The sequence below is a fragment of the Microtus pennsylvanicus genome, chromosome 5 (assembly GCF_037038515.1).
Source record: "Microtus pennsylvanicus isolate mMicPen1 chromosome 5, mMicPen1.hap1, whole genome shotgun sequence".
In the NCBI taxonomy this organism is placed as follows: Eukaryota; Metazoa; Chordata; class Mammalia; order Rodentia; family Cricetidae; genus Microtus; species Microtus pennsylvanicus.
In genome coordinates, this window is record NC_134583.1 from 80632060 (window position 1) to 80656865 (window position 24806).

Below are 24806 nucleotides of genomic sequence, written 5' to 3' on the forward strand. Positions count from 1 at the left end.
TGGTGGTTTCCGTCTCCTGCCTCGGGCCTCCCTCCTGGTGTTCTGTTCCACCCTAAGTCCCTCAGGCAGAGGCTGGGGGCTGGAATGGTCTGGCTGTTTTCTCCCATGGAGCCTTTCATCTCCCCTTTCTCTCTTTACTCAATTAGAGCTAAGGGACATCCTGAAATGGCGGTAGTGGCTTTTCTTGTTCCTGATTTTAATGGAAAACATTCTGGGTGTTGAGGGTGCCACAGCCCTCAGGAGGAAACTGTGGGCAAGGTGGGAGCACTGTCTGCCATGGAAGTCTTCCCCAGGCACAGCAGAAGGAGACTGATGCAGATCCATTACTGACCAGCCCAAGGGCTGCGCTAATGGTGCCCCAAGGTTCAGGTTCTGCTCTTTGGAGTCAGGAGAATGTTTTTCCAACTCCTTATAGCAGCAAAGCCTTCGCCACAGTCAAGCCCTCCAGGAAGAAGCGACACCAGACACATGTCCCCAAGAACCTACACACACACCATCTCTCTGTTTTCAGGGTCTCTCCCCACCATCCTGGAGTCCCTTGTGTCCGGAGGGATGTGTCTTAGTGAATGGGGGATTCTGGGGTTCCTTGTGCAGTCGGCCCATGGATAGAGCAACAGATCTTCTCCCCAGCACCCCAGTGTCTGACCCTAAGAACCTTTAAAAAATCACACTTAGAAGGGGGGACCTTGCACAAGAGGGGACTTTGGAGGAATGAGAGCAGTCAGCCTTGCCATTGTGCCCCCACCACCTCTGCTCTGAGAGGAGGTGGAAGAGCCACCCACAGCTGTTTCCTGGGCATGGCCTCCCCACCTTTGGCCAACCAGCCCCCCCCCCCCCCCGCAGTTGCTCTGGCCAACCAGGAGCCCTGCAGTCACATTCTGTACCAAGCCCTTAGCTGTGCTTCCTCCCAGGGGTTCCCCAGCAGAGGCTGAGCTGGGGGAATTCATGCTTCCAATTATCTTGAGCCAAGTGGTCCCTGTCATCTGGGCCTGGGACAGAGGTTTGTCTCTTCAAGAAGCCTGTTCTGCTGGGCAGGGGGTGGGGATCTATCTGAAGCAAACAACCAAGCAGAACCGTGTCTGTGCTTTGTCTGCGGAGTGCATTATACACCCTCAAGAGCATTAGTTCAGAGCCGGGTATGGTAGGCAGAATGATCTAACAGTGAGGTTCAGACCAGCCAGGACTCCACAGTGAAACCCTTTCTCAGAAAAAAACAAAAACAGATCAGGAAAGGTCACGGGCACCTGCCCCCCGGCTCTACAGAAGACTGAAGAAGGAAGCTAGCGTGATGTGTAAGCACTGTACCCTGGCTACTCCTGCAGCAGCTCAGAGGGGGCTGGCCCTGCCTTCTGCCCATAGATGTCTACAGCACCCACATTCTTGAACCACAGGCCCTGGCTGAGCCCAGTAGCGCCTGAAGAGAGGAAGACGAGGAGTTTCCTCTGCAGTCTGTCTCCAGGCACCCTCTTTTAGCCGAGTCTGTTGGGAAGGTACTGTTCTAGGGGCCCAGTATCTCTGCTGAGGGAGTTTAGGCCCAGGAGCACCTGCCGCTGCGTAACTCTCAGCCGCACACAACCGTTACTAGGCCAGAGCTCCTGACAGGACTTAGGCCAGTGACTGTGGCATGGTCTGGTGTCTGTGAAAGCAAGCTCTGTGTCAGAGCAATGTGAAAACGACTCTTAGAACTCGGATCTGGGCGTCAGAGGATGGGGTCAGCTGTTGTCTTCTCGCATGTGGAGAGGGCTCTTGCAAGCTACCCTGCCTAGTAGGTCTCAGAGCAGACAGCCGTGGGCACCTTATCCTAAGGAATCGAGAGACCGCAGTGAAAAACAGTTCTCTGGGTACGGGGTGTCCTGGGAACATTTGCCCTGTGTAGTGGTCAAGGAGCCTGTACCTGTCCTAGACAGGGTCACTTGCTATGATTAACCACCTTGACTAAAATCACGGTGGGGAGGAAAGGGTTTATTTGGTTTACATGTCCACTCCATAGTCCATCATTGAAGGAAGTCAGATCAGGATTCTGGAGGCGGGAGCTGATGTAGAGACCATTGAAGGGTACTACATTCTGGCTCGCTTCCTCTGGCTTGCTCAGCTTTTTTTTTCTTTGATTAAATATTTTTTATTATATTTTTTCATTTAAAACAATTTTTAGGGGGCTGGCGAGATGGCTCAGAGGTTAAGTGCACTGGCTGTTCTTACAGAGGCCCTGAGTTCAATTCCCAGCACCCACATAGTGGCTCACTACCATATAAAGTGGGATCTGATGCCCTCTTTATTTTTTTGATTTTTTTTAATTTATTTATTAAAGATTTCTGTCTCTTCCCCGCCACCGCCTCCCATTTCTGATGCCCTCTTCTGGCATAAAATTGTCCATGCAGACAGGGCACTCATACATAAAGTAAATAAATAAATCTTAAATAAATAAATCTTTAAAAAAACAAAAAAAAACAATTTTTAACTTTAAATATATTTGATCATATTCTTCCCTTCCCCCAATACAATAGCCCCCTAAATCAAGAAAATGACCCCCCAAAACAAAAAGAAATCATCAAACTGTAACCAAATAGAAATACACACACAATAAACTGTAGCATTTTTTGTATGTTATTGAACTACTCTGAACATGAGGCCTGCCCTCGAGTGGTTGATATACCCAGTGGCACTCCATTGGAGAAAACTGGTTTTCCCTCTGCTAGCAGATATGAATAACAGTTCAGTTGTTAACCTTTACCCTAATGGCTAGGATTTCATTCATTTATTCACTTTTTTAAAAAAGTAACAGTAAAGTATACGATTAAAAAAAAAAACACATCAAAGTTGGTCAAGACAAACCAGCAGAAGGAAAAGAGCCCAAGAGAAGGCACAAGAATCAGAGTCCCGCTCATTCAGCACACTCAGGAATCCCATGAAAATTAAACTGGGAGCCATGACATGAGCCCAGAGGACCTGGTGCAGACCCTGTGCATGCTCCCCAGTCTCTGAGTTCGTATGAGCTTTGCTCATGTTGATTTAGAGGGCTTTGGTTCCTTGGAGTCCCCTATCGCCTCTGACTCACACTCCTGCCTCCTCTTCCACAGAGTTCCCTGAGTTTTAAGAAGAGGGAATTCATTTAGCCTGCTTTCTTATAGCACCTGGAACCACCAGCCCAGGAATGGCACCCCTCACAGTGGGACTCACATCAGTCACTAAGATGACCTCCTACAGGCTTGCCTACAGCCCAACTGATGAAGCATTTTCTTGCCTGAGCCTGTCTCCAATGGCTCTAGCGTGTGTCAAGTTGACATAAAACTAGCCACCACAGATGGGGTGTTCTACCTTTGTGGATACTACCTGTATGTTCAGCATACCACTGGGGAGTCCTGTCACCAAGCAGAAAGAATCCTTGCATGCCTGACATTTCCCAGAATCACGGAAGTCCCTCTCATGTCCCTTGGTGGCATTTCCTAGAGAGGCCAAGGCTGTACTGATTACACAGATGGCTGAGTCAGTCCCTTTGTCTAGTCACTAGAACATGAATGCAACCTGATCCTGCTCAGTTCCTTGTCCTAAGGACTTCTTGCTTGCCCACCGAAGGTCAGTGCTCTCTGCAGGTGTGCACAACCTCAGAGGCCCAGGACACCAAAGCTTTCAGGAAGGAGTCCTGAGCTAGCCTGCGCTGCCTGCCACCCTGCCCCCGTCCCCCACCCCTGGAGAGAGCAGCTTTCCTAGGGCATAGATGATGCTTCAGTTCTAATGAGAAGTGCAGGTAGCGTTAAGTCTTTAAGAATGTCTTTTTAAGCCGGGTGGTGGTGGCGCACGCCTTTAATCCCAGCACTTAGGAGGCAGAGGCAGGCGGATCTCTGTGAGTTTGAGACCAGCCTGGTCTACAAGAGCTAGTTCCAGGACAGGCTCCAAAACCACAGAGAAACCCTGTCTCAAAAAACCAAAAAAAAAAAAAAAAAAAGAATGTCTTTTTAAGAAGTATGTTAGAGCTGGGCAATGTTGGTGCACACACTCAGGAGGCAGAGGCAGATGGATATCTGAGTTCAAGGCCAGCCTGGTCTACAGAGATAGTTCCAAGACAGTCAAGGCTGCACAGAGAAAACCACCCCCTCCCTTACCCCAAGGTTGACCCCAATGGAAGAGTCCCCCCAGAAGGTGACATCTGACTCTTCTCAACAACTCTCAGGATGACCCTCCTCCTAGTCCTGGTGAATTGGCCCTTGAAGAAACCCAGACACAAAGGCTTGTTCCCCACAAACATTTGATACAGCAAGCCTCTGTGTAGTCAGTGGTGGAGAGGTCACTCCATGTGACTCTTGCTTCCCAGCTGTCCTGGGTGCCATGCTCTGCTCTGGCTTCAGATGACTGATCCATGATGGCCTGTCGCCAGCACTTCCATCTGATACACAGAAGGGCTGTCCAAGGTTGCTAGCTCCTTTTCCTCTCTCTGGGAGGGGGAGCTCCCAGGGAGATGACAGGTGCAAACATTTGGATTTCAGGTACTAGCCAGGAGTGTGGGGAGTGTGCCTTGTGTGAACTTGGAGACATGGCCAGAGAGAGCTGGTACTGAGCCCCGCTCCACCCCCTCCCCCCCCCCCCCCCCGCCCCGTGGACTCCAGAAGGAAAGAGCTGGTCCACTTAGAGCAGAAATTGATTGGGTCTCTTCTGTCATCTGCCCCAGAGCATCGCCAGCGAAGCTCCAACACCTTCACCTTTCGAGGCAGGTGGGTTTGAGTGATGCTGTAGCCAAGGGGGAGAGGGTGCTGGTGTAACTCCTTCCCGGAATGGTGACAGCCTAAGAGCAGGCTCTGTGCCACCAGTCAGTCACCCAGCGTCTTTCATGTGAGCAGCTGTGCCATGACCCTCACTATTCTGACCCTGTGGAGCCTGGGTAGAGAGTGGCATGGAGCATCTGTGGGCAGAGCCCCAAGTAATAGAGTCCCAAGCATGCCCAGGGCTCTCTCTGCCCTGTCACTTGCCTCCCCATCCCCCACCCCTGCCTGAGCTGCTCCTACCCAGCTTCTACTCCCCCAGCACCTCCGTGTTGCATCCAGGGCTGGACAGACCTGACATGGCTCTGCACTCCTAGGGCTACCTCAGCTGCTCCTGTGCACACACACACACACCTTGACCCCACAGCCCAGCTCTCTCCGGTCTCTCGTGGCTCAGGAGGAGGTGGGAAAGGAGGTAGGCTGGACACATGGTTACACCATGGGCCCCATATCAAGCTTGAAGTCTTACAATATAACTGTAAGAAAGGAAGGCTTAGCCCCTCCCCACCCCAGCTATCTCCTGGTCTCTGTCCACTGAGAAGGAAGGCCCCAAGCCTGGACACTTCCAGATGCTGCCGAGCGCTGCCACACCCCTCTGTGGTTTCTCTTTCCCTCATACTCGGAAGTAACCACTGTTGGTGGTAGAAAAGTAGTAAAAATAAAGTAAAAGAAGATAAAAGTATATGGGTTCTGCCCGTATGTGCTTTGCTCCTTCTTCCCAGAGAGTCTTCTGGAATTCACAGATGTTTGCTCTTCAGTGTTGGCCTCCAGCCACCAAGAAGCTCCGCCTGTCTCTCCCTTCCATGCTCCCCATGTCCTGGGATTCCCCCTGCCTGCCCGACTCCTGGGCTGCTCGCAACACAATTGCTTGGTATTTGATGGCATCTTGTCCCTCTGGACACTGCAGTAAGAGCAATGGCCTAAATGGGATTGACTCCCATGAGAGCCTCCTCCTCTGTCCCTGTCTGCCACGGAAGGAAGTGAGCCAGGAAGAGAGAAGGTACACATGACCTAGCACACACACACACCACACACACCACACACACTACACACAACCACATACACACACAGACACACACACAACACAACACATGCACCACACACACACCACACACACAGACACACAAACACCACATTCACACACACCACACACACACCACATACACACACCACACACACAGCACACACACACAACACATACACACACAACACATACACACACACACACACACACACACACACACACACGTGGTGGTGGTGGGCTGTCTGAATAGCTAGTTGGGTCTGTCCCTGGCTGAAAGTGGCCGCCGTCATCTGTTCAGGAGGATTAAGCTGTTTTGTGCCCCAGAAACCCAAAGCAGCTTCCAGAGTTGACCAATGCCCAGCCAGAAGGAGGGGCTGTGGCTGAAGGGGGAGCTGCCCACAGGTCTGAGCCGGGACTGACTTCCTCCTCCCACAGCCTCTGTGGATTCAGGGAAGAGTCAGTGCCCCCATACCCCCCGCCCCCCCCCACACAGAGGCTCCTCCTAAGACCATGGCTACTGCTGTCACCAGCCCAGGCTCCCTTCCTGCCCGCCTCCAGAGGCGCCAACCAGCCTCTGCCCCAGCTGTTTTATTTTTAGCTGCTGCCTGCCTGACACTGCCTTGGGTTTTGCACTGGGATCTACTGAAGCCTGTCCTAGGACGGGCAGGCCCTCACCACCCTAGGGCACAGGGAGGGCTTCCTTCCTTGTGATTCCAGGAAGTAGCAGGAAGAGTGGGATCCCTGACCTTCCTGACCAATGGAGAAATGGAACCTGGGAGTGGAGCCCAAAGAAGCCTATAGCAGAACAGATTCTAACTGTGGACATCCACAGCTAGAGGGGACAGTGGAGGCTAAGAAGCTGGAGTGCCTGTCTGAACAGAGCAGGGAGGAGCAGTCATAGTGGCAGCAAGAGGCCTAGTCTGTAGGGCATAGGTGGGAATTAGAAGTTGGGAGCATAGAAGTCTGAGGGTAGACATTAGGACAGAGAGGTAGCTTCCCAGAGAACAGGGTTATATGATGACTGGACTATACAGGAGACAGGATAGCAAGGACCATGCGGTGGTGATGGGGTAGACATGAAGAGTAAGGGAAGAAGAGGGGCTAGGGCAAAGGGACCTGAGATGGCCAGGGTTTCTGGAGCATGGGACTGGCTCCTCCTGCTCCCAACCTTGCAGAAGGGTTACATCCTTGCACAGGAGAGGGTTTGAGACATGAGTGCACATACATATAGCAGGATGCACATACAGCAGGCTGCACACTCAGCAGGATGCACACACAGCAGGATGCGCATACAGCAGGCTGCGCATACAGCAGGATGTTCATACAGCAGGCTGTGCATACAGCAGGATGCGCATACAGCAGGCTGTGCATACAGCAGGCTGTGCACTCAGCAGGATGCACATACAGCAGGCTGTGCACACAGCAGGCTGTGCATACAGCAGGCTGTGCACTCAGCAGGATGCACATACAGCAGGCTGTGCATACAGCAGGCTGTGCACTCAGCAGGATGCGCATACAGCAGGCTGCACACTCAGCAGGCTGCGCATACAGCAGGATGCACATACAGCAGGATGTGCATACAGCAGGATGTGCATACAGCAGGATGCGCACTCAGCAGGCTGCGCATACAGCAGGCTGTGCATACAGCAGGCTGCACATACAGCAGGCTGCACATACAGCAGGATGCACATACAGCAGGATGCACACTCAGCAGGCTGCACACTCAGCAGGCTGCACACTCAGCAGGCTGCGCATACAGCAGGATGCACATACAGCAGGATGCGCACTCAGCAGGCTGCGCATACAGCAGGCTGCGCATACAGCAGGCTGCACATACAGCAGGATGCACATACAGCAGGGCCTACTTTGGGACAGATCTGTTTAAGTCCTACAGTTCATAAGAAGGTTCCTGGAAGATCACTGGGAAACCACAGAAAGCATGTCTACCTTCTTCAGTCTTGCATGAAACGGGGAAGGGCAGAACCCAACAGGTGGCACAAGCAGTGAAGACATCAGCCCATGGGGGTCCTGGGTGGACCTTCTCAAGTATGAGTCTTACCTGGTAGCCACTCCCCACAGAGGTCCATCATGATCATTTGAGGGGCTTGCTGAATGACTGGTACAATGAGTGGGTTTTATTTAGTGTGTTCACACACACACACCACTGTAGCCTATTTGAGGGCATCACCATGTCCTCTGATGGAAAATCCATACCTTTTACCTGGGCTACCCCTAGACCCTAATGACCACTACTCTGACTTCTGCCACAAGAGTCGTTCTGTCCTGGGTGTTCCTGTCCTGTGTCGTCCATGATTAGGGGGTTTCTTTTACTGTGCTGTCACCAGTGTTAGCTGTGTGCGTCCATGCTCCATCCCTTCTAAGACTGAATAGTGTTCTGTCACATGGGCGCGCCACATTTTGCACTAAGATTTTTGTAGTTTTGGGTTGGTGTTTTTCTGAAGTGATAGAAATTGAACCCAAGGCCACGCAGCCCAAGCTTGGAAAACCCTTTATCTCTGAACCACATCCACAGCACCCCATTCTGCTGGCCCAGTAGTCTATCTACTGGTAGACCTTACACCATTGTGAATAAAGCTGCCAAGAACGCTGGTGCATGAGTTTCTTGTGGACACAGGCTTTCATATGGTTGCTGCCTGTAGGTCACAGATATGGGTCATTTCCAGGCAGAAGCCATCATGGTGACTTACATGTGACAGGTGAGTCACTGTGGCCAGTCACCAGCTCTACTAAGGCAAAGGCAGGGCTGAGCTGTACTTTAGCTCCAAGGCCTCACTTGGGCTTCCTCTTTCCTGTCCAGACTTGAAGGATTGAGCACCTACCACCAGATTAGCTGCTAAGGGTGGTCACTAGGTATGGTAACCCTAGCGGGAGGCCCAGTCAAATCCTCCAGATAATTCCTGCTGCAGACCTGCGGCTCAGAGTGCTTTAGGCCAAGGGATGAAGCAGGAGGCCCAGTCCTAGGCTCACAGTAACACGCTTTTGGGATGGTGCCCAGGACGGCATTTTTCTGAGTCATCGCCTTCCTTGCACTGAGCCTCCTCCTGCACCTGCAGTTTGGGGCCGGTCCACACCCTCCCGGCCTCTGCAGTGAATATGAAGCAGGCAGGGTCAGAACACATGGTGCCTGCTGAGCTGAGCACAGTCCGCACTGGCCCTGATGGGTCTTCTCCTGCCTGTAATCCTATCACACGTGGTTTGGGTTCCACAGAAAGTGAGACACGGTGCTGCTTTCAGCCCGGCGACCGACTGGTTGGGAGTATTCTGTCTTGCCTGTCGTTCCCTAGAGCTCCTGCTAACTGGCAGCATTCCCACAAACAACAGGCCTCTTCTCGGCTTGGCAGCGTCCTCCTCGCATATTGTACGTTTTCCTCTGAAATGTTTAATGTGCTAAAGTCTAGCTTCAATCACATCAGCCCGAAAGCAGACTAATCACTTAGCCTGATTGTCGAGCTGCATTTGGTTCTGGGGTTTTAAAATATGGAAGGAAACAACCCTGTCAAGCCACACATCCATGGCCTGCTGCACGGCTGATCTTTTGCAGGGAAATGTATTGCCCTCTCCGGGGCTTTGTGGTTGGGTTAGTGTTTACTGGGAGTGAAAATTGTTTTACCCTCCAGCACAGTGCCTGGAGTGTTGGACAGATGTTAATTACGCAATCAATGCCAAAATTGGAAATACCTTGCCCCTCCCCAGAGTTGAGCCTTTTGGTTTAATTGCTGTAATTGCAATGGCTGAGACTGAAGCACGTGTGCATTCAGAACGGGAAGCACTGATGTTAGAAAACAATTTCAGATCTTCATAGCGGAGGAGAGAGCATGGCAGGTGTGTCAAAGAGCAGGGCTGCTGGCTGACTCTGGCGTGTGTGTGTGTGTGTGTGTGTGTGTGTGTGTGTGTGTGTGTGTGTGTGTGGTGGAAGGGATGGAGCGGTGTGATGGTGCCTTCTATGCATGCCCACGGTTGCTCACTAGGCTGTGTTTATAGCTGGCAATGGTTTCCCCTCTGCAGTGGCTCCAGGCTTTTTAGCCTATTCCTTAAATGCAGAGGCAGACAGCAATCTCTTCTAGCAGCTGCAGGCTGCAGGTCAGTTGTGGTGGACTTGCTGGCCTGGTCCAGGGCCTCTTTTTAAGACTCCAAGGTGGTGGAACGGGGGAGGAGGGGTGCTTTGGCAGCCAAGGGATCTTTTTATTTCACAATTAGTAGATGCAAAAAAGGTAACAGATTTGATTTTGTTGAGTCATCTTTGACTTGCAGAAAATTAGCTGATAGTTGGAGAGTCCCGGGTATATTTCACGGTTCCCCTGTCCTTCCTTCTGGCGGTGGGGTGACTTGTCTGGCAGAGCTGGTATAGACACTGTTACCAACAGACATCCCCTCGCCACATGAGAGGAGCTGCACGTTCTATGGGCTTGGGCACAGCCACCCTATCACGTCTCCCGTCGCAACGCCATAGAAGCCTCTGTCCACAAATCCTGCAATCTACCGTTTCAAGTGAGCAAACACAAGGTCATGGAGAGCTCCAATGACAGGGACACTTTTGTTTTTGTTTATTTATTTTAAAACAATCTTTTTTCATTTTACATACCAATACCAGTTCCCACTCCCCCCCCACTCTCCTCACCCCACCCCCATTTGCTCCTCAGGGAGGGTAAAGCTTTCCGTGGGGAGTCCGGCACATCACTTTGAGGCAGGACCAAGGCCTTCCCCACTATATCTAGGCTGAGCAAAGTATCCCTCTAAAGAGAATGGGCTCCAAAAAGCCAACTCAAGCACTAGGGATAAATCCCAGTCCCACTGTCAATGGCCCCACAGTCTGCCCCAGCCACACAACTGTCACCCACATTCAGAGGGCCTAGTTTGGTCCTATGCAGGTTTCTCTGCTGTCAGTCCAGAGTCAGCAAGCTCCCACTAGCTCTGGTCAACTGTTTTTGTGGTTTTCCCCATCATGGTCTTGACCCCTTTGCTCATATTATATCTCCTCCCTCTATTTGACTGGACTCTGAGAACTACAGTGCACATTTGCTCCAAACATCAGAAGCACAGGTGTGGGGTATAGCAATGTGTGCACTGGATTCGACAGACCCTCCCTGTGGCTCTGAGGCCGGAATGGGAGTGGACAACACTTGAAATACAAAGTACTGGAAACAAAGTTCCAAAACTGCGAATATTCTTAAGAGAAGGACATGACCATTTGAGTCAGAAACCAGTGAACATAAAACGTTAGTTTTCCCTGTCCAAGTTCCTAATCCCCATGGATTAAGTCTCTGCTCTGTAGACATATGGAAATATTGTAAACCAGAGGAAATAAAATGCTAAAAGGAATAAAAAAATGTGTTTTCAAAATCAGACATGCTGCTTTTGAAACTCCACCTTCATTAGCACCAGGTGGGCTTCGACTGCTGTCTGCGCCATGGCTCAGTGAATTCCCTGATCTGCCCTGAGAAAAAGCGGATTGATGATGAGAAGCTGATTAGGCTCTGCGGAAGGGGGTGTGATTAATGCCAACTCACAGCAAACAGGATGATTACATTTCACCGTCTTTCCGTGACTCAGAGTCAGTGGCTAAAGCCCCCAGAAGGAAAGGGAGACATCCATTCGAGGGAGGGACCCTGGGCGTCCGACGAGCAGCAAGGGTCACTGGCGGCTGCATGCTGGAGGCCTAAGAAGTTGGTTGCAGGTGCTCCACCATCATCAACATCATCATCATCATCCTCCCCAGTATCATCAGAACCATTATCTTAGCACCATGATCACCACCAATACCGCCATCATCTTCAACACCACCATCATCACCTTCATTATCTTCATCAGCGCCTTCATCTTCGCCTACTCCATCATCATAATCCATAATCTTCATTTGTACTTGCAACTCTACCACCATCATCATACCCACCACTTTCGCCACCGCCATCTTCAACTTAACCATCACAACCATCTTCATGTCTTCATCACCATCACCGCCATCATGACCACGACCTTTATCATTCATTGTCATAGTCACTGTCATTACCGCGGGCAAGCCAGGTGGGAGAGGTGGGAGGGGCCTGGACCGGGCTCCTGTTGCTCAAGTCTCCTTTGGAGAGAAGGGTGTACTGTGCGAATGGACACACAGGTCCAGAGGAGGGAGAATACTGCTGTAGAAAGGAAGTGAGACGAGGAAAAGGAGCATTGACAGGGTAGCTCTGAGAGTCCTGCCAGCACTAGGCAGCCTTGATTTTGGTGTTGTTTCGGAGTGCGCAGTCACCCAGGGCCTCCATTTTCTGCCCTCCCAGGGCCTCTACTGTTCTCTCCTACCGTCTATTCATCCTGCATTTTTTACTCTTTTGTTTTAACTTCCTCCCTCCAAGGAGCACATACACTCCCTGCCCCCTGCAGATCTTGGGGCTCAGAGCCAGTCAGAGCCAGGGATTGGCATCCAGTGGAAGAAGGACGTAGAGTTGGAATTCTGCCTATGAATGTCCCCATCCCTTTTCTGGTGACCCATACTCCATCCACACACAGCTCTTGGCTTGAGGGTGCTCTGGGAGATAAGACCCCTCTAGTAAGAAGGGTGGGGTCTGCTGCATGCTCATTCCAGCCTTCCGTGATTAGCATTCTGAGCCATCCACTGCTCCCTGGTGTCCAGGCCTCCCGGAAGCTACCAGTATGCCCCACAGAAAACCCCAGTGGCAGGCCCTGACATGCTTTGTTCCCTGGAGCTTGGCAACCATGTAGTGGACACCCTGTCAACATTCCTGGGGTCGCTCTCATCCTCCTGGCCCTGCCTAGTCTCCATCAGCATGTGAACCCACACTTAAGATTTTTTGGGGCAAAACTGGGACCCCCTTCAAGTCTGTTATTCCTTTCTGCACGTCCTGGGCCTCATAGCTGTCCACCCTCACCCTCTTTCTTCTGGGCAAGCTGGGCTCTAGGGCCCACTTTCCTCAGCTCCTTCTTTCCTTGACTGGTTTTTATTTTGTTTTTGTTTTGTTGTTGTTTTAATCTCCAGTAAAACAGGTGTTTCGTGAGCAAAACTCTCCGTGGGCACTGCAGACCAGAGTGGGGACAACTGGGTGCGAAAGGGTACTTACACCAGTGTTCTCCTGCTGGTTCTAGCACAGGATGCCAAGGGGAGCAAAACTTTGGGCTTAAAGGAGTGATACTTGTCTACCTGGGTCCTGGAGTGAGCATCTCCCTTCATCTGGTACATCCTCTGTAGCCTGAGCTCCAGATAGGTTCTAGGCTCATCCAGCATATGCCCCAAGCCTCCCCAGGCTCTGCAATGACATGGTAGTGACAGTGTTTCCTAGGCAACTGCAGCTTGCTGCCAGACCAATATGCCTGTGCCCCTTGGGGCTGCAGTGGGTGTAGACTGAGATGCTCCAGAGAGAAGATATGTGTCTGTGTGTAGGGAGAGGAGTGAGGGGATGCGGGGGAGGGGCACATGTCTATGTGTCCACAGAATACTCATGTGAGTGTGTGTTACTGTGTGTGAAGCATCCCCATGTGAATCCTGTATTTGGGATCTTCAAAGGGTGCATGTCTGAATGTCTTGAGTTTATGTCCTGCAATCCTCCGTATGGATGTGTGAGCTTGTGTGAACTGGGTGTTGGTGTGCCTCTACATCCATGTGGGTATCTGTATCTTCATGTGTCTGTTTGTCCATTGCTGTGTGTACAGACATGTTTGAGCAACTATGTACATGTGTGTGCAGCGTATTGGGTTTCTGGAATACTCTTGTGTTCTCTCTGCAGGCCTGAGACTTCCTGACTGCAGCCTCATGGGCCCAGAGCCAAGCTTGCTATCCAGCCAGCAATGCACCACTTGTGCCCTGGAGCCTTCAGGTAAACTAACTGCCTTTAGCAAACAAGGGAGGTTGGGGGCATCAAGCAGGGTCACTAAGGCAAGCACAGACCTGGCTGAGAACCTTAAGGGTGGTACCACTCTCCCAGGCTGGCTAGCTGACAGCAAGAAACAATAACGTCTTCAGATCAACCCCCTTCCCTGAGTGCCACCTTCCTCGAGGAGGACAGGATGTGGGAGCAGTGTGAGTATGAAGGAGGAGCCACTGTCAGGGAGGACTTCCTGGAGGAGGTCCGTCCCAGGGTGCCTGAGCAGGAATCAGTACGGATCCTAGTGCCTGGGAAGGAAAGAGGGAGGGGCTTCCAGGGCTAGGGTTGCAGTTCACACAGGCCTCAGGGACACAGGTCTCTTCTAGATGCCAGGGTCTCTGCTCCTCCTCTGCAGACTAGACCCCCGGTAGAAAGATCTGAGAAAGCACCGGCCCCTCCAGGCACAGACACAGAAAGGGGTAGATAGGAAGGGCTCAGGGACCGCAGCCTTCAGGCTACCAATGGTCTGCTCCCACAGATGATGACACTGAGCTTGGGCTGCTGAGAGGGGTTTAGGGTACCTCCATAGATGGGACCACAGACCTTTGTCTAGTCAGCAGACATGGGCTCAGGAGAGAAGGAAATGCCTTCCCCACCACAGCCAGCGGAGAGGTGGGCCCTAGCCAGAAAGAGTGACAAGCAGGGAAGACAGCAGGACCGGAAGGGACAGGATCAATCAGGCCCTCATTCTACCCACCCCCTCCCCCACCGTCCCCTCCCCCGCCACCCAGTTTCTACGTCACCCTAAGAGAGTCAAACAGGAATGTTTGACTCCACATAAGGGACTTCCTCTTTGCTGATTAGAATGTCTTCTTTAGGAGCAAATGGAAGAGATAAAGCTTGCGGAATTTACATAGTTAAGCTAGGTGTGGTGACACACACTAGCAACCCCAGCAGTCAAAAGACAGAGGCAGAGGTGAGGCCAGCCTGGGTTACAGAGTGAGTTTCATAAGATCCTGGGCTCTAGAGGGAGAACCTGTCTCCAGGGGAGAGAGAGAGAGAGAGAGAGAGAGAGAGAGAGAGAGAGAGAGAAGGAATTTGCATACTTAAAATTAAAGTCGACAACCATTTACCCCCTTAGGTGAATACTGGGCTAGAGACAGAATGGACGTCGATGCTGACAGGTATAAACTGTTCTTACCGTGTGTGCTGCCATCTGGCTAGGGTTAGAGGCCTGTGCTGCCCACGTGGGTATCTGGTGCCCTCATAAACCCTGCACCTGTCTGCTCCCTCACTTGTTCCAGGCAGAACATAAAGGACAGGGCCAGGGAAAATCTTCCTGCTGACCTCAGCCAGGACCCTTGCAGCTTCTAGCTTCCTCCCAGAGGGCCCTGGCTCAGGGAACATTTCCTTACGGCCTTACTGAACGGGACCACCATCAGCTCTAGAGTGCTTCTGTATGTTCCAAAGCCTGATCTTTGTGCATCCTGTCTGGGCAGCCTGGGTACCTGACTGGCACAGGATATGCTAAATAAAGTTGTGTCCGGAGGGAAAAGGGGGCTTTTTCTCCTGAGATGGATGCCCGGTGGTGCCCTGTCGAGTGGGAGACTCCAACAATGTCTGGACTATGTCCCAGTGTGGGCAACTTGAGCAAAGAGCAGGCAGGCCAGGTCATGTTTAGGCCGGGTGGGTACAATGGCTGCCTGCTACCATCCCAGGACCTATTGTAGTCTCAGCAGGCCTTCATAACTGTCCTTGTTATCGTTATTTTGTAACACAATAAATATTAGACCTGCCAGGTGGTGGTGGCGCATGCCTTTAATCCCAGCACTCGGGAGGCAGAGGCAGGCGGATATCTGTGAGTTCGAGACCAGCCTGGTCTACAAGAGCTAGTTCCAGGACAGGCTCCAAAACCACAGAGAAACCCTGTCTCGAAAAACCAAATAAATAAATAAACAAATATTAGACCTGAAAACTGAAAAATCATATAATTTTTACGATTTATTTTTATTATTTTAATTGTGTGCATGTGTGTCTGTGTGTGGTATTATGCACATGAATGTGTGTGCCCTCAGAGGTCAGAGGTGCCAGATCCCCCTGAAGCTGGAGTTACAGGCAGCTATAAGGTGCCTGACGTGGGTGCTGGGAATTGAACTCACTGTTACTCTTTTTTTAAAAAATGCTGCAAGATCCCCGGTGGCAATAGGCAGCAGAAATGCTGTAGGTCCCAAATGGTGGTGGCGGGCCATGTGGTGGCAGGCAGCGGGCCCTGGGAGCAGCCAGTCCCAGGCAGAGACAGCTGCTGGTCCCAGAGCAGTGGTGGAGGGCCATGTGGCAGCAGGCAGTGGGCCCCAGGCAGAGACGGCTGCTGGTCCCCGAGCAATGGCTGGTTCCAGGCAGGGAGACACATGGCGGGCAGAAGACAGAAACATGGATAGACAAGACATGCAGGGTGAGGTTGAATGTTTATTCAGGGGGTTATGGAAGAGGAAGGGTGAAGGGGGGACAGAGAGAGAGAGGGAGAGAGAAAGAGAGAGAGAGAGAGAGAGAGAGAGAGAGAGAGAGAGAGAGAGAGAGAGAGAAGAGGAGAAAGAGACAGAGAAGGGGGGAAGCTGAGAAGTGGGGAGAGAGGCAGAAGCGAAGCTGCCTCTCCGAGAGGAAGATGGAAAAAGAGAGCGAGCTCAGGCCAGAAGCTGAAGATCAGCCTGCCTCAGCGGATGGGGAGGGGAGTGGGTGTGGCTTGTCTCTTAAAGGGACCAAAACCATAACATTCCCATGTCTTCCTTATAATAAAAAGCGCACGTCAAGGAAGCAGAAAAGGAAGGGCCCAAGATGGCGGCGGGCAGGTCAGAGGTAATGGGAGTGGGTGTGGCTTGTCCCTTAAAGCAACAGGAAAGCACAACACTCACGTCCCCAGGAAAAGCAGTATGTGCTCTTAACCACTGAACCATCTCTCCAGCCCCTGGTTTGTTTGTTTTTTTCCCCCTCTAACCTGGGAAGTTCATGACTGAGCCTCAGTTGACCTGGTGTCTGATGAGGCTGCTGTTGCTTCCAGAGGGCACGAGGGTCCTCACTCAAGGAAGGTGGCCCGCATCCCTCCAGGCCTTCTACAGGGGCAGCCCCCAAAGACCTATTTACTTCTAAAACAAACCTCACAACGTGGCCCTCTTGGGAGTTAGGTTCTAACGTAAATTCAGCATACATGAGTGATTCGTCTGCAGTAGAAACCAGGAGGGTTGATTTCCTGGTCCTCCATGCATGGTGCTTAGCCAAACACGGGTCTAGAGGGCACAGCAGAAACCCTGTAAGAGGGAAGACACAGTAGGATCCAACCATAGAGCCAGACAGACTCAGGGATTCACTGGGAGAGGTTGTTAGAAGGCTCCCTCCCGTGACACAAGCTTGTACCTTTCAGGACTCCAGGCATTGGAACATCTACTCAGCCAGAGGACATCCTGCATTTTCCGAACACGGCCTGGGCCAGAGACTCCATGGCACTCAAAAGCAAGGATCCAGGAAGTCTCTCTTTTAGTGTGCATAATGACAGACAACACGGCATGGGGAGGGGCTGGGCTTGGTGATTTGGAGCCCAGGGAACATCCCACTTGAGTCCAGAGCCACCATAACCTTTAATGCTGCTCTACCCACTGCTCACTTCAAAGTACAGGCCACGTGTCCAGGGCCGCTAAGAACAGAGAAGATGAGCAGCAACATCACCCTAATCCAACCACAAAGGGGCAGCCAGAGTCAGGGCAGCCTTCTGAGGGGGGGGATGAGGCCAACAGACACCCTGCTTGTCCCTGAGACAATTGTTCGCTCTACGACCCCAGAGTGTGCCTGGGGACAGGGCAGGTGGGCGGTATCCAGACAGCCCCAAGTATAGGGAAAGACGTGGAGCTCTCTCTGAGCCCCACAAGGGACATTCCAGTGTACCTGCCAGCAGGCCTGGGTAGAGAATTTCAGTAGGTACCCACAACCTCAACTCACCCCAGCCACACACCTGACTTCTATTGGGAGACATGGTGGGTGCCCTAAAGGTGCTGGCCTCTGTGCAGAGCGCTGGGGCTCTGTGAACTCAGCTAGCTTCCTCATTTAAATATCAGTCCTTCCTGGAACCACACTGTGGGGTTATTTAGGAAATTCCAGGCCTCTTCCTGGAGCCTGGGGGCAACTTTCAGTGTATCAGTTTACTCATTGCCTTGACAAAATTCCGGTCTTAAATTCCTCCAGCACTTAATGGAGGAAGGGTTCATTTCAGTTACAGTTTGAGGGACACAGCCCATCGTGGCATGGATGTCACAGCAACAGGAGCCCGAGGCCCCTGGTCACATTGCACCCACAGTTGAGAAGCAGTGTTGTACATGCTAGTAGCCGACTCCCTGGCTCCTCTGTGTGTCTTCTACAGGATTCTAGAATGTGTCTAGTTGGCAACGTTAACCATCAGTGATTGCAGTCATGAAACACCCTGTCCCCAGAAGTGCAGGCCCATGCTGGTCCTCAGCAATGCCGGCCATTCTTGAATGTTCCTTGCGTTGCTCTGTTCTCCCCATAAGACTTGTGGCTGTTCTTTGTAAGCTGTTTAGAAGCTTAAGGATGGAGCTGAAGAGATGGCACAGTACTTAGCAGCATTTCCGGTTATTCCAGAAGACATAGGCTCAGTTCCCAGGCCTCATGTTCGGGGCCCCGTGAACTCAAGCTCCAGGGATATAATGCCAACCTCTGGACTCCTCGGCACCTGTACACACTGAGAACATATTCATACTGTAAATAAAAATAAATCCTTAAAAAAAAACAAAAGTAATAAGAAAACATTCTAAAAAGAAAATTAAAATTACCAACATTCAACTCACTAGAGATTAAATCAGTTAGCCACTTCGGTGTATTTCTTTTGGGGACATGTGTGTGCACGCTTGCTCACACACACTCACACGTGTGTGTGTGTGTGTGTGTGTGTGTGTGTGTGCATGTGAAGGCACCTGAAACAAATCTGAATATAACATCCTTTTACCCCTACTTCAAGCACTGAGGTTCGTTTACACTAACAGGCTCTTTAGAGTAAATCTCACACCCAACCCCAGTTGGCCATTTGATTTTGTTCTGAGTCACCCTCTGATGGCACATCCCCCGGGAATGTGGCCCTCAGGGAGGGTGTCCTAGCTACTTCCTGGCTCCAGGTAGAGTTGTTTCTAAGGTGCTGGTCGAAAGGACCACATGGCCTGCTGGGAAACATAGCTGCTCCGGATAGGCTTGCAGGGAATGTTTTATCTATCCAAAATGCAAAAAATAATGGCAGACGTGGTGTTGAAATGAGAACCATGACATTTCCCTTTCTTTCCTGGAACATTAAGAGTGACATACGCTCTGTGGAAAAATCACAGGAAAATGTCAGTTAAGTAGAAACTATTTCCCTGGTCCGCCTACGCTGAGAGCGGCTGTCCTTTCAAGCCCTGTCGCTCCTCCTCCTCCTTTCTCTTTCAGGAGCCAGGGAGCACGGTGGAGGTTTCAGACTTCCTTACTTAGTGGCCACCAGGTCTTGGCACGTGACTTGAGTTCCCCGAGCCTTGCCCCATTGCAGAAGAAGTGTGAAGAGGTTTAAGGAGCCAGCTGCAGTGCGTTGGTCTCCACCTCTCAGCCCGTTCTGTCCCCAAATGCCACACAGGAGGTATCTTCCCACAGGAGCTGCTGCTTACCCTGGGGCCTTCTGAGTGACCCCCTGGCATTCCAGTGTGTGGGTGCAGAGAGTTATATAACCTGACTTCCATGGCTGGAAATGTAGATGGCTTTTAGATTTGACTATTATAAGCAATCCCGTGATAAGTGGTCTCCCGGTGAACTGTTTATACTAGTCTGTAGTTCTTGCCGTGGACAACCTCCCATCTAGGGAGCTGCAGGCTGCAGGGACGTAGGACCCAGGCTTTGAAATAGTATGCAGACCATTTACAGCATATTGCCTCTACCAGCCCCGCTTCTGTCCAGGGCAGGGTGTGCACGCGCACCACAAATGTTCGTGTTCATGTGCTGTGTACCTGTGTATTGACTTTTTACAGGACGTCAGCCCTGAAAAACAGCTGGGAGAGGCACTAGCAAAAGGTCAAGGGGGGAGCATGACTGGGTGGGGGGAGCCCAGACCACCGTGAGGGTCTGATAGCAGGGCAGCCAGCATGAGGAGAGGTTGGGGCGGGGCCTATGTGCAACTGCATGGTCAAATAGGGCATGCCCAGTGTGGTATGCAGTCCAGGCCAGGGCCTGCTGGGGAGAGTATGATAGCCTCCGTACAACGGCATTGGATTCTGATGCTCTGCAGGCTGGTACCTGGCAATCTAGTAGCAGCTAGAAGACAAGGTCTGTCTGTTTGAAGGGAAGCTGCACATCTGCACAACACTTGGTTAACCCAGGCCCATTAGTGCGCAAGTCCATGGCCACTTGGGAGATAAGTCATGCTGTTTACTGTGCCATTTGACTTCATTCTGAGAGCCCATCCAAAAAAAATCCCTGATGCTTACATTTTCTTATTTATTTATAGGATGACTTTGTATATTTCTTCTACTTTGGGACAAAACTATTTATTTTAGGAAGCTTAGAAGTTGAGGCAGTATGTGGTGATTAGATTAGATCAGGCTTTGGGCTCAACTGTTAGGACAATTTACTAACTTTGAAGCCACTTTGGCATCCGGAGTCAAGAAGGAAGCCGGTATCCTCAGACCGTAGGTAGCAGTAAGGGCTGCAGGCATGATCTACAGACCAGTGGGGAGCAACCTCTTTGCTGTATCTTAGAATTCCAAGCAAACAACTCAGAAGCCATGAGAACTCCAAAACTCACTGATGTCTCAGCAATAGGCAAAGGACTTGAGTAGACCTTCGTGTCATGGGCGGGGGCTCCCACTGCAGCTTCCTAGTGCTCCCTAGAGTACTTTGGAGTCCAGGAAATTGGAAAGACCAAGAAGGAATACGAGTCACATGGCCTGGGCAATGGGTGAGGTCAGAACACCCTTCTGTGGGCTCCCTGTCCTGCACGGGTCCTGAGACCAAACTCTTTCTGCCAGGATCGTGTGGAGGGCTCTGTTAGGAGCACTTTTGATTTTTATCCGTTGATTCTCCTTCCTGTGTTAACAGGAAGGGCACATGTAGGGACAATGCATTGGGAAGTACACACTCTTTCTTTTTTTTTTTTTAAAAAAAAATATTTATTTATTTATTTATTATGTATACAATATTCTGTCTGTGTATATGCCTGCAGGCCAGAAGAGGGCACCCGAACTCATTACAGATGGTTGTGAGCCACCATGTGGTTGCTGGGAATTGAACTCAGGACCTTTGGAAGAGCAGGCAATGCTCTTAACCTCTGAGCCATCTCTCCAGCCTCCTACACACTCTTTCTTTACCCACAGGGGTGGGGCAGTGGTCAGTAATAGCAAGGAGGGCAAGGAGGCTTTCAGTCATGTGTCCTGGGCACCGTGTTGTTTGATTAACCCAACACACGCTCCGGGCTCTAGGTGACACTAGATATGTCAGTACTGAGCTGGTGGCTCTTCCCATGTAGCGTTGACTCTCCCCTTGAAGGCCTGCTTGACCTGCCAGGAGACCAGAGGCCAGACACAGAGCAAGGTGAAGCAGAGAGCCTGTCAGAGATGCAAAGAGTGGATAAAAGGAGAACTGGAGGTGGGGTGGGGGAGGATAGAGAGCAGGGTTTTGGTGGGCTGTGACAAAAGGACCCAGAGGCAGCAAAGGACAGAGTTCTGGATATCTTGGACATGCTGACCCCACAGGCACATGGTCCTTCTTCGCTTACCACGTGCCAGGCCTCAGATTGTCTCCACGACTCCTGTTTTCTGTCCTATGAAGGGCTGGGCTTTGTCCCTCTGAGTTTCTGTTGGGGAGCGACTGGGTACTGGGTCTGAAAGCTGGGCTGGCTCTACAATTGACCATGGGTATGGCATGCTCTTGGAGAAATGGCCCCTGCTACCATCCACTCCGAATGTCCGTAACTTTCCACCTGTGGTGGCCATTCTTTGTTGTCAACTTGACTCAATCTGGAATTAGCTGAACCCCCAATGGCCCGGCACACCTGAGAGGGATTTTCTTCTTAATTAAAATCATTTGTAATGGGGAGACCCACTTTTTGTCTGTTTGTTTTCAGACAGGGCTTCTCTGTGTAGCAGTCCTGGCTGTTCTGTAGACCAGGCTGTCCTTGAACTCACTGAGATCTGCCTGTGTCTGCCTCCCAAGTACTGGGATTGAAGGTGTGCACCACCGCCTGGCAGGGAGACCCACTGCTAATCTGGATTTTTGAAGTGGGTCTACCTTTAATCTAGGCTACACCTTCTTCTGGCAGCCAATATTCATGGAAGAAGGAAACTAGCTCTCTCTTTGCCAGCTTGCTCTCCATAGCATGCCCATTCCTTTACTGGCATTAGTCTACTCAGGATTCTCCAGTGCACTTAAGACCAGTGAGACGTCCAGCCTTGTGAACTGAACAGCTACTGGATCCTGGCACTTTCTGTTGGTAGACAGCCGTTGCTGGGCTAGCTGGATCACAGCCTGTAAGTTCTGTTCCTCTAAAATAAACCTGATGAAACATAACCCCTGGCCCCACATAGTGAGCAGACATGGGATTCATCCAGAGAAAACTTAGGGTTGCCCCTGCCAGGCCCTCCCATACAGACTAAACTGCAGAGACTTCCGCACCGCCGGAGCTGTTGTTCAAGGTCTAGAACAAACTCTTCCCCCACAACTGTCCTGAGAGGCTATGATCAGCAAACTAGCACAACAGCCAAGACTGCCTCCTCCCACGTAGGCTCCTCCACGCCTGTCCAGTTGCTGTGGCCTTGATGGAGTGAGGCTGTCCTCTGGCAACACAGGGAGGGCTCTGCTGAATCCAGAAATCCTGCTGTCCCTGACAGGTGACGCAATCAAACACCCACCATTATCTCTGATTGCTCAGCAGCCAATCAGATGGTTCGGAGGTTGGCGCACGAATGGGGACCAGCTCTGCCTGACCTCCACTCTATTCTAAGCAAGAGGGTCTAGAAGAGAACCGCCTGACTTGTGTGCTGAACACTTGGAACACTTGGTCCCCAGTTGATAGCACTATTTTGGGAGATTCTACAAACTTTAGTTGGTAGATCTAGTTGGAGAGACAGGTTACTGGGGGCTGTGCCTTTGAAACTATAGCTGGTCCCCTCTCCTTTTCTCGTTCTTTGTTTCATGTCTGACTTGAGGCAAACATCCCGCTCCTATACCCACTCTCCCACCAGCACGGTAGTCTGTCCGAGTGTACAAGGCCAAGAGATCAAGGACTGAACCCTGAGAAACCATGTCCCATAGCAAGGCCTTTCTCCTTCAACTTATTCCTTTATTTTGGTTCACAGTGACACAGGAAAACTAATACAGGCCAGGATGCTGTGCCCACCCCTCTATAGGATCCAGGTTCACGGCTTTCTCTGGGAGCATTCCTAAATGGTCCACTCCATGTTCTGTGGACCCTGCCAAGGTGTAGATCTTTGCTTTCAGGACTCCTCTGCATCCTCTGCCGTCTCCACCCTGCAAGTTCCTTCTACTGGCTGCCAAGTGATGCTCAATTCCAGTTACATCTCCAAGTGAACATTTGTACCGGGCACCTTTGTGAGCCTTGGAGACACATTCTATCCCTGAAAGATACTTCAGGCTAGAGAACAGTTAAGCAGCAAGTGATAGGCTGTTAGGAGTGTTAGCCCGTGGCATGAGTGATGAAGGGAAGGGAGGTTTTATGATCCAATATTAATTTTTATCAAAAAATAAAAACAAAACATGCTTGTTAGTATTTGGTCGCTGTAACAAAACACCTGAGATGGTGAGAGGATGAAAAGTTTGCTCCAGTTCACCATTTCAGAGGCTTCAGTCCCTGGGGGGTGAGCTCTGTGGCTGTGCCAGCTGAGGACATCATGGCTGCTGCATGTGGCACATATACTATATATAATATAAGACACATGCTTACTATTATGTTACCAATAAGCCACGAGAGGAAAGGACTAGGGTCCTAATAGCACCTCCAAAGGCACACCCCACTACCCTACTCCCAGTAGTCCCCTTCTAAAGATTCTAGCATCTCATAGAGCACCAAGCTAAGGACCAAGCTTTCATCACACAGCTACTGAGAAGGCAGTTAAGACGCAAACTATAGAAGTGTGAGAATTCCAATAGCACAAAATGTTAAGGGGAGAGCTGCCAAGTACCCCCCTGGCCCTCTGAGGAAGCAGCTTCTGCTTCTCCCCACTGTATGCTCAACTACAGGGCTGCAGAGCCTGGCCACATGGCAGATGTTCTGTGGCCCTGGAACTCCTGCTCCCTTCTGTAGTCTCCTCCCAGTGCATCACTGAGGCAGGAGAATGTCAAACAGTAGGAGATCAGACAACTAAATCGCAGGGGGTCACAAATAGAACACGCAAGAGAATGACTTCTAGAAACTCGAACCTGGAGATTGAAAGCATTCCTTGGAACAACTTGAAAGGCCATAAAGCTGAGCACAGGAGCACATGCCTAAAGTCCCAGTGCTGAGGCTGATGTAGTAATAGGGGCGACGGGGCTTCGTCCCTAAAACCCCAGCCGCCGGCTCGGCTAGCTTATGCCCCGAAATAATTACACAGACACTGTATTCTTTTAAACACTGCTTTGGCCCATTCCTATCTAGCCTCTTCTAGGCTAATTCTCACATATTAATTTAGCCCATTTCTAATCATCTGTGTAGCGCCCCTAGGTGCGCTTACCGGGAAGATTCTAGCCTAAGTCCATCCTGGGTCGGAGCTTCATAGCGTGCGTCTTCCCTGGAGCAGGTAGCATGGCGTCTCTCTCTGAGGTGTCTGCTCAGGAGAGGAGAGCTGTCGAGTCTGACCTCACTTCCTCTTCCTCCTGGAATTCTGTTCTGTTTACTCCACCCACCTAAGGGTGGGCCTATCCAATGGGCCTAGCACTTTCTTTATTGCTTAGCCAATGAAATCAACAGATTGATATATGACACTCCCACATCAGGCTGAGGCAGGAGGATCCTGAATATGAGGCCAGCCTGGACTATATATCAAAAAACAAATAAAAACAAAACAAGATCATCGAACACTGTCAAAAGTTTATGGTGGAAGACAAATTTAAAATGAAATAAACCCCCACTATTCCTTGTTTCTTGATGAAACCTATTTTCTTAATTAAAAAGTAACTCAAGCCTCTTAT

General features: G+C 50.9%; 1 long non-coding RNA gene across 1 annotated transcript; it reads left to right on the forward strand.

The window, feature by feature from the left end:
• Positions 1-8886: 8886 nt before the first annotated feature.
• LOC142850991 (uncharacterized) lies at positions 8887-17138 on the forward strand. The gene is made up of 3 exons (XR_012910730.1): positions 8887-9010; positions 13530-13619; positions 17023-17138. It is a non-coding gene; the product is annotated as an uncharacterized LOC142850991 (long non-coding RNA).
• Positions 17139-24806: the final 7668 nt, after the last annotated feature.